The sequence below is a fragment of the Schistocerca serialis genome, chromosome 8 (genome assembly GCF_023864345.2).
Source record: "Schistocerca serialis cubense isolate TAMUIC-IGC-003099 chromosome 8, iqSchSeri2.2, whole genome shotgun sequence".
In the NCBI taxonomy this organism is placed as follows: Eukaryota; Metazoa; Arthropoda; class Insecta; order Orthoptera; family Acrididae; genus Schistocerca; species Schistocerca serialis.
Window position 1 is genome coordinate 97,867,928 of NC_064645.1, and position 14,352 is coordinate 97,882,279.

Consider the following 14,352-nt stretch of genomic DNA (forward strand, 5'->3'; position numbering starts at 1 on the left):
ATTACCTGCATCCATTCGTGTCCATTGTGCATTCCGACAGACTTCGGCAATTCCAGCAGGACAATGCGACATTCCACACGCCCAGAATTGCAACAGAGAGGTTCCAGGAATGAACTTCTGAGTTTAAACACTTCCGCTGGCCACCAAACTCCCCAGACATGAGAACTGATGAGCATATCTGGGATGCCTTGCAGCGTGCTGTTCAGAAGAGATTTCCACCCACTCGTTCTCTCACGGATTTATAGACAGTCCTGCAGGATTAGTAGTGTCAGTTCCCTCCAGAAATACTTCAGATAATTGTCGAGTCCATTCCACGTCGTGTTCCAGCACTTCTGCGTGCTCGCCGGGGCCATACACGATATTAGGCAGATGTACCAGTTTCTTTGACTCTTCAGTGTATAAGACATAGAGGAATCTCGCCAAAAACTACGATCTGTTTCGCTAGAATCTTCATAATCAGTCTGTTTCAACCACTCCATCCCGCGTGCTTGAATGCCCACACGACTACCAGGATCGCAAAGATACTGCACGAACACTACTGCCTGTCTCCTTGGTAGCTGAAAGATAATCGAATCGTACCTGGGGATTGAGAGACTCGCTGTCGTCTGCTGAATTCGACGTGAGCAACCAACCACTATGGAGTAATGAAATGAGGCACGCTATAACAGCAGACACTATTTTACACGTTGCATTTTTGACTTAAGCTGTACAGCTTCACTTTTACCTGTAACTTAATCCCATTTTATGTTGTAGATCCAATAATGGCCAGTGGCGACTGAAGCCATGTTGCTGAAATTTAACGCGGTTACGACAGACAATGGAAAACATCCTATCGTAGCCCAGATGTCGTTCTTTCCAGAACATTTACCAAACACTAAACTGTTGAAGCTTTCGTAGCCACTTATTGACCTGCATTTTGCCGTCTGTGTGGGGATTCTTCGGCTGACATTTGTTTGGCGATTTCTCTGACATTTCGGCTGCATTGGTGATTGGCATTGTCAAAACCACGGGCAATGAGAGATGAAGATTTGACATGTCAGCCACTTGTGCTGGTGAAACGTCAGAAAAAAACTGTCAAAGAAATGTCAGTCGAAGAAACCGAGACAGAAGCCAACACGGAAGATATTTAGTAAATATCTGCAAAGTAAGAGATTTCACAAAACCTGCAACGATCTGTAATTTTTCTACATCACAAAATTGTAGAGCTACAAATGCTTTCATTAACATTCCGTCACGCACTGTTTTTCATAATTTTCGTCGTCAGTTAGGCTATTATGTACTAAACGAACACAAAAGTGCTCCGGAGCAGAGAGATTACTTTTAAATTTTGGAACGTCATTGAATCACTGTAAAATGCCAATAAATATGTGTCTGGAAATAATTAGTTTGGATAAATCATAAAGGTGTGAAACGAAATGTGTGTATGACGTCAGTGGACGGGAATCTCCTTCTGGGGAATTCGGCTGTCTGGAGGAAGTCTTTTCATTTGACGCAACTGCAGGGAGTTGCGTGTGGATGATGAAATAGTGACGAGGACAAAATCCCTGACCCGGCCGGGAATCGAATCCGGATCACGGGATCAATGGTCAGCAATATTAACGGCAAGACCCCTAGCTGAGGACTGTAGAAGGTTAAAAGCTTTGTATTTGGTCATGTAAGACCGTGACTTCCCTTGTACAAACTCGCGTTGTTTGTCTTATGTACAGTCTGTCTCTCCCTGTCAGTTCACTTGTTACTGTTCTGCATTGCCGCGTTCTCTTCTTCAACATCGCAAAGGGATGCAAGGGACTACCACTACAACAGAACAGTGACAACTTGCCGTTTGTTACACGTAAGAAATGCTAGTGGCAAAGTTGAATATAGTCAGAAGTACGGTAAGGGGTATTATAAGACGATCCGAAGATGAAGATCGCATAGAACGTATATTTCTAAAAGGCAGCCAACACAGTTACTAAAAGAGAAAGTCTGTTACCTATAAGAAAGATTAAGACTAAACCTCCATTAAGTGCAACTAAAATTTTATCGCCGCGCCGAGTGGCTGCGCGGTTAGAGGCGCCATGTCACTAATCGCGCGGCCCCTCATGCCGGAGGTTCGAGTCCTCCCTCGGGCATGGGTATGAGTGTTGTCTTTAGCGTTAAGTTGGTTTAAGTAGTGTGTAAGTCTAAGGACCAATGGCCTCAGCAGCTTGGCCCCTTAGGAATTCACACACACTTGAACATTTTTGAAAATTGTATCCTATCTGCTGCAAGAATATGGGAGGGAAGTAAGTGACTAAGGTGCCAGAATATTTATCAGACAACGTGGCAAGTAAAATGCCATACGATAGGAAGTGAAACGATTCAAAAAGGCTCCAGTTCTCAACGAGCCACGTTAATCAATGGGCAGAATTGTGGAACAATGTTATATTTGCTAATGAGAGCAAGTTCAAAATCTTTTCAAAAGACAAGAGAACAGTGGTGTAGCGAACGGCAGTTGACAAGCTGCTATGTAAACAGCTGCAACCTACTATAACGTAGTGGGACCGGGTGTTTGGGAATGGGGCTGTATTTCATCGTCTGGTGTGGCAGAGATTAGTTTCATTGACAAAAGTTTAACCAAACGCGTTTATTCCAACATCATCAAGCAAAATTTGCACTGGAGTGCAAACCACTTATAGGTTAGATTTACATTCAAATTTTTCCGTGATAATGACCCAAAGCATCACCCATTGTAGAGTGTTTTCAGCTGAAAGAAGAACGGGAAGTAATTGGGTTTGAGTAATTCACAAAAGTCGTTTGGTAACACAAAGTGCGTTTGAGAATTATTAAAAACGTAAAGGATATCCCATAGAAAATTGACTTCGAATATGCTTCCTGTGCTTGGGAACAGGTATTATGTGACAACATATTAAAGACACTATAGCGCTGGGTCGTCAACTATTATTTAAGAAAATACTCTCTTATTATACAACTTAAGAAATAATAATCTAGTTTATATTTATTAAGGAAATACATTTTTCATTTACTGAGGTTTGTTTGTTGAATGATATGTGAAAATAAAGACATTTACTACTACAAAAAGTTAGGAGACCGAATATTAATGATTACTACTGTATAATAATAATATATGTAATAACGTATAGTAGTAATGATAGTGATGATGTGTAATTGTAAATAAGATAAGAAATGTTACAGTACTGGCAATATACGGTCAATATAAATTTATGCATGGTTACAGCTTTTTTAACCATATGATGAAGACACTGATAATAAACGATAACAGCTCCAGCTTAAACTTTAATTTGATGTGTGCTTCGCTATAAGAAACCTTTATATTTATATCTCCAAAAAGTCCATAATCTAACTACTCACTAGTTATTTTGGTTCTACAAGGTTTAAGTGAAGTAACCACATGTAATGAGAGAGTAAAAGAATGATTTTTAGTTAACTACATGAACAACAACGACAATCCAAGAGATAGCTCAATATTACCACAGTGAGTAAATTTTACTAAACTTCTTAACTTTATCGTTTGTTCAGAAGTTAGTTTCAATTTTGGTATCATAATGACGCGGTTCGCAGACGTTGATTTCGTTGCATAAAGTGAAAGACCTTGTAGCAGTTTAGTTTGTGACTAGGTAGTGACAATAGGAGAATAGCTTCCGGGAAGACAGCCCGTTGTTTGCGTGCCTCGGTGTTGGAGTTTGCAGTCCGTTGTATTCCAAGTTCACTTCTGGTGTTGACAGGCCACGTACAGCTGCTGTTGACAGATTGGATGCGTGTCTGGCGTCTGTTTGCAAGACAGAATCTGACTGTAAGGGGTGGCAGGTCCTTATGAGATAGAGGGTCTAACAGTAGCTGCTGTGTTCGGAAAACTACGACGGCCATACGGAATTGGAGAAAATGGGCTTCATCACAAAAAAATTGGAAGTTAAATGAGCCACTCTGTGAAAGTCATTGAAAACTGAAGCACTAAACATTAAAGTAATTATTCGCAGTATGAAAAGGGGAAATCTAGCGCACAGATAACCCACTCGTAGAAGATTTTAGAAAGGGTTGTTGTCCTCTGCTGCCTTCAAGTCAGCAAGTGGTTCTTCCACGATTTGCCGACCGCGGTGGTCACGCGGTTCTAGGCGCTGCAGTCCGGAACCGCGCGACTGCTACGGTCGCAGGTTCGAATCCTGCCTCGGGCATGGATGTCTGTGATGTCCTTATGTTAGTTAGGTTTAAGTAGTTCTAAGTTCTAGGGGACTGATAACCTCAGATGTTAAGTCCCATAGTGCTCAGAGCCATTTTATTCCACGATTTAATCGCCCCTCATCTCACTGTATTTGCCTTGTTTACATTCGAAGCAGCAGAGATAATTACTACGGCTGTGGAAGGCGATGTCCCTAAATGAATGAAGTTAAGCCGGCGTGGTAGACAGGTCTTGTTCGGAGTCACCGATGTAGCTCTCTTGGGAAGAGTTTCTTTCTTTCGTGCGTCCTTCCTGGACAGCAATACTTCATCTTCGTTATATCGGCTGTTAATTATAGCTGTCTTCAAAGCGAGTCATTGACTGACTTTGTCTCCAACCGTGCCTATTTACACGCTGAATTGATAAAACTACGTAACATAAAAATCTTTTGAGGAGTTAACTGCGCATATGTTGCGGACAAGACAGCGCCAATCATAGAAAAGACAAGCGTCCAAGGTAAAAACGCGGCAAGCGCAGAGTCATCACAAGTAAAATGCTTACGAAATATTAGGTAAAAACTAAGATCTGAAGAGGCCAGGTTTTAGAAAGGAACGATCAACTATTTACTGTATTTTTACGCTACAAAAAATTATAGGAACTAAAAGAGAATTCAGTAGGGAGACACATGATGCTACATTTTGAAAAGGTATTTGATAATGTGAACAGAAAAATGCTATGGAGTATAACGGCTGAACGGGGTTATTCATCTCACCTCATAAATGGTATTAAGAGCCTATACACAAACACCAAAATTGTTATAGATATGAGAAATATAATCATAGAGCCAACGAATATAAACAGAGAAGTACGACAAGGATGCTGTATTTCTCTGACACTCTTCAGTACATACGCAGATGACGTGATTAGTAAATGGGAAAGCCTAAACAAAACAGGAATAAATCGTGACGTTAGACTAAATGTAATTTTATGCGCAGATAATCTCACTCTAATTGTAGAGAACGATTATGTTCTTCAGATGGGGATCACGAATATAACCATGACGAGGACCAAAAAATTAAATTTATTTGCACATGTGGAACGATCGGTAAAGCCAGGAAAGGAAACCAACAGTGCCAACCCTTACATATGGAAGAGAAGCATGGATGCCAAGTAAGACGCCAAGAAATTTAAATACAGTCCCAAGAAATGAGGTTTCTGAGAATAGTGGAAGAATGTATAAGGGAAGCTCGTAAAAGAAATGAGAATATGAAGAAATATTTAAGAATATATAACCTAAACGAAAAAGTGAAGGAAAGTAGGAGAAAATGGGAGGAACATTTGGACCACGTTGTTGGAGAAAGGCTCCCGATAAAAGTTCTGGATTACAAATGCACTGGAAGAAGAAATGTGAAAAGACCATGCAAGACATGGAGTACGGTAACAGGCAGTTTCCCTGAAGTGAAGAAGAATACTTGAAGAAGAAGAAAAATTATTAAAACGGATGGCAACTGTTGGAATGCGAGCCGGCGATGACTAATTCTTCTGACACTGCATACGTGAAATGAGCGGTTTTCATGAGCTGTCGAGATGGAAGTCCTCGAATCTGTTGAGCAGGTTGCATTTCCACGGCTTCCTCGACCATTGAACCCTAATAAGATGAGGCTGCGTCCAGTATCTTGACTTCCCCGTAATACTTGGACTGACCAGTGGAAACAGAATATTCAGCTACTGCAGATTTGTTGGGCTGTTCAAGGCATCGTTCTTGTACAGTACGTGGATTTTGACCTAAAACTTTTACACGCTGGCAATGAATACCTGTCTTTCTTAAAAGTAGATCATCTTTCACAGAACCCAGAAGAATTGATGTCTTGGTCAGTAGGTGGAATCACAAATTAATTGCATCTAACCCTGTTCGGAATTCTTGTCTTATCACTGAGACGAAGTTAGACGACGCACCATGAAATGGAAGACCACAGTGTGGACGTTGCACTGTCTATAAAGAACAGTGTGGTAATTTTGTATTTTTGATATCATTTCAGAATTTTCCATCGCTGCTTGACAGAGCAATATAACAACATTAAATAGGAAACACATCCCTAATGTTTCCCATAATAGTATTTATATGGCCATCGCCTTGTGGGAACTGAATGTCACAAACACAGATAAAATGACTTACATTGATATTACTTACACAGAAGGTAAAAAGATGCTAAGATATAGAATGTTTAGAAACGGAAGTCACCAGTTTATAAACACAGAATCTCTTCCACATACATGATCCAGCATTTAATTTTGTAACTTTGTGGCTTATTCAATAAGAAGACCTGTGGAAGATTGCCCATAAAAATTTCTAGCTGTGAATTCACGTCTTAGTCCTACACCATCTGAAATTTTTATAAATTAAGTACCGAATCAAATAGGTGGATGATGTTAGGTATTCGTAGACGGGTACCACTAGACAATTACGTACCTTCTACAACATAAAGAGGTTCAGTCCACAATTTAACTGGGGGGCTCTTTTGTAAATGATTTGGACCATAGTACAGACGTTCACACATGGAGACAGTAATTTAGCTTTTACGGAAAAAGCATAGCTACAGATAAGATAATCTCTGTTAGCTCACTGTACCCACAAAGTTACAAACATGCAGTTTTCCATTCAATGGTGCACCGTGCATATCAGTTCCATTATGTGGATTCGGCTTTTAAACCGAATTAGAGACTATGAAACATATTGCTTTAAGTAATGGCTGTTGCTATACGCTAATTGACAATATTCTTCGAAAAAAGGAACTGCATAAGTTATACCACGTCTGTATGCTGGCCAACATGAACCAGTCAGCAGCTGCAAAACTGGCGTACCATCCCACAGGCTGATGAAATTTCAAATAAGCCTCGCCAAATAGTTAACGTCTTGGAACTACATAGCTGCATTTTACAATAATAGCAGCATATCTGTATTAATGGTTGATTGGTTAGTTTGGGGTATAAAGGGACCAAACTACAGGGTCATCAATCCCTTTTTCCTGAAGCAAGCAAGGCTTAAGGTACAAAAAACATCCAAAGTACGTTTGAGAAAGTAACAGGGGGAAAAGGAATGGGGAACCATACCTAAAAAGAAAACGAATGGAACGAACAAAACACGGAGAAAACATACGCCACAAGGAAAAGTAGAAGAGGGTATTAAAACCATGGAGCATATGGTCTCGGCTGGCTGATCACAATAATAAAAGAGGATGAGCCAGCCACCCTGCAATACATTAAAATGTCAACCCCAAAAAGACAAGGCGAGATGAACACATGTGGGGAAAAGACGACCACCAAGACAAACAAATGCAAGGAAAGTGCGACAGAGTTAAATGGAGAATGCTAAATGCCCACCCTTAGATGATACGATAAAAACCCGGCTCACGAATGAAACGTAAATCTAAATGTGCTGTTGACGCAGTGTCGCCCAACACTGAAGATACGGTGCTGGGAAAGTTAAAAGTCTGCCGCAGAGCTCGTAAAAATGTGCAGTCCAGCAACATGTGGACGACAGTCATATGTGAGCCACAGTGACACCGAGGAGGGTCTTCGCGACGGAGGAGGTCGCCATGTGTTAGCCACCTATGGCCTATGCCGAGCCGGCAGGGAAACACAGAGCACTTGCGAGAGGCCCGTATGGAGATCATCCACACATGCGTAGTATCCTTCATGGCACGCAGTTTGTTGTGCGTACTTTTATGCCATACCGTCTCCCAAAACTGAAAAACCATGCGGCGTAATAACGATCGCAGGTCAGTTGCAGGGATGTCGATCTCCAAAAGCGGTTTCCGCGTGTAGCCTGTTTGGCCAGCCTGTCAGCAAATTCATTTCCTGGGATTCCGACGTGGCATGGGATCCATACAAACACCACTGAACGATGGGACCGTTCCAGGGCATAGATGAACTCCTGGATGGTCGCTGCCAAAGGATGACGGGGGTAGCACTGGTTGATAGCGTGTAGGCTGCTCAAGGAATTGCTACAGAGAAGAAACGACTCACCAGGGCATGAGCGGATGCGCTCAAGAGCACGAGAAATGGCCGCTAGCTCTGCAGTGGAAAACACTGCAACCATCTGGCAAGGAGTGCTGTTTAATATGCCCTCCATGAACACACGCGAGGCCAACGAAACCATCAGCCATTGAGCCGTCGGTGTAAACCACTTCATGGTTCCAGTACATGTCAAGAATTGAGAGGAAGTGACAGCGGAGAGTCGCGGGGTTAACTGATCCCTTAGGACCATGTGAAAGGTCCAGGCGAAGCTTCCGTCTAGGTGTACACTGTGGCCGGCCGAAGTGGCCGTGCGGTTAAAGGCGCTGCAGTCCGGAACCGCAAGACCGCTACGGTCGCAGGTTCGAATCCTGCCTCGGGCATGGATATTTGTGATGTCCTTAGGTTAGTTAGGTTTAACTAGTTCTAAGTTCTAGGGGACTAATGCCCTCAGCAGTTGAGTCCCATAGTGCTCAGAGCCATTTGAACCATTTTGTACACCGTGGATGTGTACGGGAATGGACCTCAAGTATAGGTGGTAAAGGGAAGGACTCCACTTCAGACAAAATAGAGCGGACGCGAACCGCAATCGTAAGCCCTGATCTGGTCCTCTGATGCGGGAGATGAACCGCCGTGGATGGGAAAAGGAGACGGTAAGTCGGATGCTCAGGAGAGCTACGAATGTCTGTAACGTAACTGTCGAGCAGTTGTGCACGCCTAACCTGCAATGGAGAGATTTCGGCCTCAACCAGGACGCTGATCACTGGACTCGTCCTAAAAGCTCCCACTGCCAGTCGAACGCCACAGTGGTGCACTGGGTCGGGTAAATGGAATGCTGAGGGCGCCGCCGAACCATAAACCAGACTCGCATAGTCAAGGCGAGACTGAACAAGTGCTCTGTAGAGCTGCAGCAGCGTAGAGCGATCTGCACCCCAGTTGGTGCTGCTCAGGCAGCGGAGGGCATTGAGGTGCTGCCAGCACTTCCGCTTCAACTGACGAAGATGAGGAAGCCATGTCAATCGGGCTTTGAAAACCAGTCCTACAGTGAGTAGATCGACATTAAGGTAAAGTTCTGGTTCCGGACGAACGGTGCGACGCCGACAGAAGTGTATGACACACGACTTCGCGGCTGAAAACCGCTAGAGCCCATGACTGCGCCTTGTGGATGGCTCCCTGTAGGCGCCGCTCAGCAACATCAGTACTGGAGGAACAGTACGAAATGCGGAAGTCATCTGTTTACAGAGAAGGTGAGACTGACGGCCTGACAGCTGCTGCTAGACCGTTAATGGCCACTAAAAATAGAGATAACTCAATACAGAGCCGTGTGGGACTCCATCCTCCTGGATATTGGGGGAATCATGGGAGGCACAACTTGGACACGGAAAGTACGGAGCGATAAGGAATTTTGGATAAAAATCGGGAGTGGGCCATTGAGACCCCACTCATATAATGTGGCAAGGATATGCTGTCGCCAGGTCGTGTCGTAAGCTTTCGTAAATCAAAAAAGACGGCAACCAGGTGTTGACGTCTGGAAAAGGATGCTCGGATGGCAGACTCGAGGGACAAGGTTGTCAGTGATAGGGCGACCCTCGCGGAAACCGCCCTGGCGTGGAGCCAGTAGGCCACGTGACTCCAGGACCCAACAAAACTGCCGACTGACCATATGCTGTAACAGCTTGCAGAGAACGTTGGTGTTGTTGATGGGCCGACAGCTATCCACATCAAGCGGATTTTTACCGCGTTTTAGCACTGGAATGATGGTGCTCTCCCACCACTGCGATGGGAAGACGCCATCGCACCAGATCCGGTTGAAGATGACGAGGAAATGTCGCTTGTAGTCGGACAAGAGATGTTTTATGATCTGACTGTAGATCCGATCTGGCCCAGGAGCTGTGTCGGGGCAATGTGCAAGGACGCTGAGAAGCTGCCACTCTGTAAATGGAGCATTATAGGGTTCACAGTGACGTTCAGAGAACGAGAGGGCTTTCGTTTCCATGAGGGTGCGAAATGCTGAGGGATAATTTTCCGCCCCGGTGGCTCGAGCATAGTGATTAGCAAAGTGCTCGGCAATTGCACTGACGTCGGTAGATAACACGCCATTGAAGTTAATGCCAGTAAAACCTGTCAGGGTCTGATCTTCGTCCACATCTGGGAAGGCGACGTATGGCACCCAATGGTCGAGACGTACCTCTCTCAGCACTCCTGTTTCCGTCTTTCTATAAGCTGGCGAACAAGAACACGGAGTCGTTTAAAAGCTATTATGTGCTTTAGGGAAAGGTGCCGCTTATGTCGCTGTAGATCTCGCCGACACTCTTTAATGGCCTCCGCGATTTACGGCGACCACCATCGTATTGACATTCTCTGGGGGCACCCTAAAGAACAAGGGATCGTGTTTTCCGCCGCAGAAACGATCGTTCTAGTGACCTGCTCAACTATCACATCGATGGTATCATGTGGGGGAGTTTCAGTGGTGACAATAGAGGTGAAAGCTTCCCAGTTTGCCTTGTTTAAAGCCCATCTTGGTAGACGTCTGGGGAAATGGTGCTGGGGGAGTGACAGGAAGATGGGAAAGTGGTCACTACCACACAAGTCATGGGGGGCTCTCTAGTGGACAGATGGAAGAAGAGGGATAAATCAATGGCCGAGTAAGTGCCATGAGCCACAATTTAACTTGTGAGGGCCCCAGTATTTAAGAGGCAAAGGTCGAGTTGAGACAGGAAAGTTTCGACATCTCTACCTCAGCCAGTAAGCTCGGTGCCACCCCAAAATGGGTTATGGGCGTTAAAAGCACCAAAAAGTAGGAAAGTTTTAGGCAGTTGATGGATCAGTGCAGCCAATGCGTTCAGGGGTAGTGCACCATGTAGTTTTCTATTCAATGGTGCATTGTGCATATCAGTTCCATTATATGGACTCGGCTTTTAAAGATATTCATTGCGGACAGTTATTTCCTGCGTCGTCCTTATCCTGACAGCAACAGCTTCAATAGGGGTTTGAAGGGGCACAGGTTCACTGCATAATGAGTTCAGGACATAGACACAAACTCCACCTGACACTCTGTTATAGTCGCTACAGTTCCTGTAATATTCCCTACAGCTGCGTAGGGCAGGGGTCCACATTGCCAGGAACCAGGTTTCCTGGAGGGCAATGCAGAGAACAGGTGTAAAGCTTCACAGTTGCCATAGTTTAGCCAGGTGGTGGAAAAAACCGCAGCAATTCCACTGGAGGATGACGTTATCGTGAGGCTGGGAAGGCATAAAGCATGGAAGGAGGCAGGTTACGCCTCAGAGTCAGCTGCTGCCACCGATTATTGGTATTCCTATCGTGGCTGATGCATATGAGTGAGATCCAGGTCCTCAGGGGACGCATGTGCAGAATTGGTAGGGAGTGGTTGTGTTGGGGCCACGGAAGGGTCCTTTTTCTTAGCAGACTTCTTTGTTTGCTTGCCCTCTCGCTTCTCTTTAGGGGCCTGCTGGGAGGACTTCTCCAAAGTAGCTTCAGGCATGGAGGAAGACCGTGAAGCTCTTCATCCAGCAGCTTTTGGCTCCTTTAGCCACTGACGAGTGTCTGCTGTGACATCAGTGGAGACCTTGGGAGAGAGGGTCCAAAGGACCTCTTCTGCTCGAGAGGAGCCGGAGGAGGCTGTTGCTTCTCTGGCTGGGGTGAGGGGACCAATGTCCCCTGTGTTTGGGAGGGCCTTGCTCCCAAAGTAGGTACTTTGGTAGCAATGGAAGGAGATTTTCCCCCTGCCATCAAGGGGGCATATGTATTCTGGAGGCCAAGAGAGCCCGCTGTCCGTGGCACAGAGTGTGATACGATGATGATGATGATGATGATGTTTGGTTTGTGGGGCGCTCAACTATGCAGTCATCATCGCCCATACAAAGTCCCAATTGTACACAGTTCAGTTTTATTACACAGTCAAATCTAGCCACAATCACAAATGATGATGATGATGAAGTGATGAGGACCACACAAACGCCCAGTCCCCGGGCTGAGTAAGCCCCATCCTGGGCAGGAATCGAACCCGGGACCCCGTGATCGAGAGGCAGCAACGCTAACCACTAAGTGTGGTACGAGTGGTACTTGTGATGGTGATGATAATGTAGCTGCAGGGTATGTAGACGTCAACTAAACAGGGTGTAATCGTTCAAATTTGCGTTTTGCCTCTTGGTAAGTCAACTGGTCCAGGATTTTGCACTCCATGATTTTTCTCTCCTTTTGGAGAACCGTGCAGTCTGCCGAGCAGGGGGAGTACTGCTCTCTGCAGTTGATACAAGTGGGAGGAAGCGCACAGGGAGTATCTGGATGCAGTGGACGTCCGCAGGCTCGACATGTGGCGGTGAAAGTGCAGCGGGAAAACATTTGCCCAAATTTCCAGCACTTAAGGCACAGTATAGGGGGAGGGAGGTATGGTTTAACGTCACAGTAGTAAACTATCTCCTTGAGCTTTTCAGGCAATGAATCACACTCAAAAGCCAAGATGGAGGCACCGGTAGCAACCCTGTTATCTTTTGGTCCCTCGTAAACGCGCCGGATGAAATGAACACCCCGCCGTTATAGATTGGCGCCGAGCTCGTGGTCAGACTGAAAGAGGAGGTTGCGATGGAAAATAATCCCTTGGATCATGTTGAGGCTTTTATGCGCGGGGGGGGGGGGGGGGGGGACGGAAACAGGAATATCACCCAGCCGGTCACAAGCGAGTAACGCCCAGGATTGGGCTGGGGATGCTGTCTGAATGACGACTGCGCTACTTCTCATCTTTGACAGCGCTGTCACTTCCCCAAACTTATCCTTATGATGTTCAACAAAAAACTGAGCATAGGTAGAAACGAGTCCACATCCATTCTGCTACAGACTAAATGCTGAGGCGAATATGGTTCTCTTCTTTCTGTAGCCCTACGTTCCTCCCATGGTGTACCGACGGAGGGAAAAGATTTAGGGTCATATCTGTCAGCTTTGTACTCGATTTAGCCCTTCATAGAGACTGCTGCCACCATACGGTCAGCAGCAAGGGATGACTTACTCCGCTTCATTGTGGGTCATCTGCCCTGGTGCCACCCACTCCAATCAGGGGATCTCCCCACAGACGCCACCCAGCCACAGGAAAGGCCGTTTCCAGGAAACCTGATGACCCAGGAAGACAGGCATCTGCTCCTTGGCATACGTGGCGAGTTTACAGCTCAGGAATCAGCAGTGTGATCCCTGTGTTGTCAGGGGGCTGCCACGAAATGGGTACATGGCGGCCCCACCACAACGGACTGGCTACCATGCTGGATATTGGGCGCAGAGAAATCCAATACTGTCATGGGGGCGAAAGAGGGCAGGAGACAACGGAAGACGATGACAAACCCCGGAAAGTGTCCTCGCCCAAATAGTTGAATTTCAGGTGGAGATGCAAAGCTATGACAAGAGGTTCAGGAGATTGAATCTAAGGGCACTAAGGATAACTCATGCACCACGTAAGACGTCCTTCCCCATATGGCCCGCACTTCTGTATAATTTGGAAAGTGGCACGTCAAACCATAAAATGGGACCTGAACTTATAGGGCCAGAAAGTGTGAGACTCAATTTAGTCGCATCTTACGACAGGCAGGGATACCTTGAGCCTATTCTAGCCCCCGAATCCGCAGGGGTATCTGTTTTATTATCCTGTAGTAACGACAAATTGTAATCTGTGGCAGGTAGTGGTGAATATAAAGTTACATGCGAGCATATTGGTCACTCAGGCATTTAGGTTATCAGAAGATGGTAGCGCCGAAGTCTAGGAAAGATACATTCAGCCTCTGTGGAATGTCCTTTAACAGAAAACCAACTATTCGATGTAGATTTTTAAGAAATGCACAAAGATAACCCTACTGGAAATACTTGAAATCAATAAACATGTGACGCATGAAACATGTGGAACATCAAAGAATTTAGTTTTAAATGACCAAAGATAATTTAGTTTTGTTCTGTGTTAAATTTGAGTTATGCTAATATTACGTTACATGGTAAATTCAGCTTTATCTTTCATATAACGGTATCCACATAAAAACTTTATTTTTCTTTTTTAGTTAAGTATAAATATTTACGTGTAAACTAAAATGTTATAGTTACCTTTGCTAGAACTCTACGAGTCACAACTTTTTTTAATCTTTTTTACAAGTAATATATGTGCAAGTTCCTTGTTTTTTGTGTGTTTG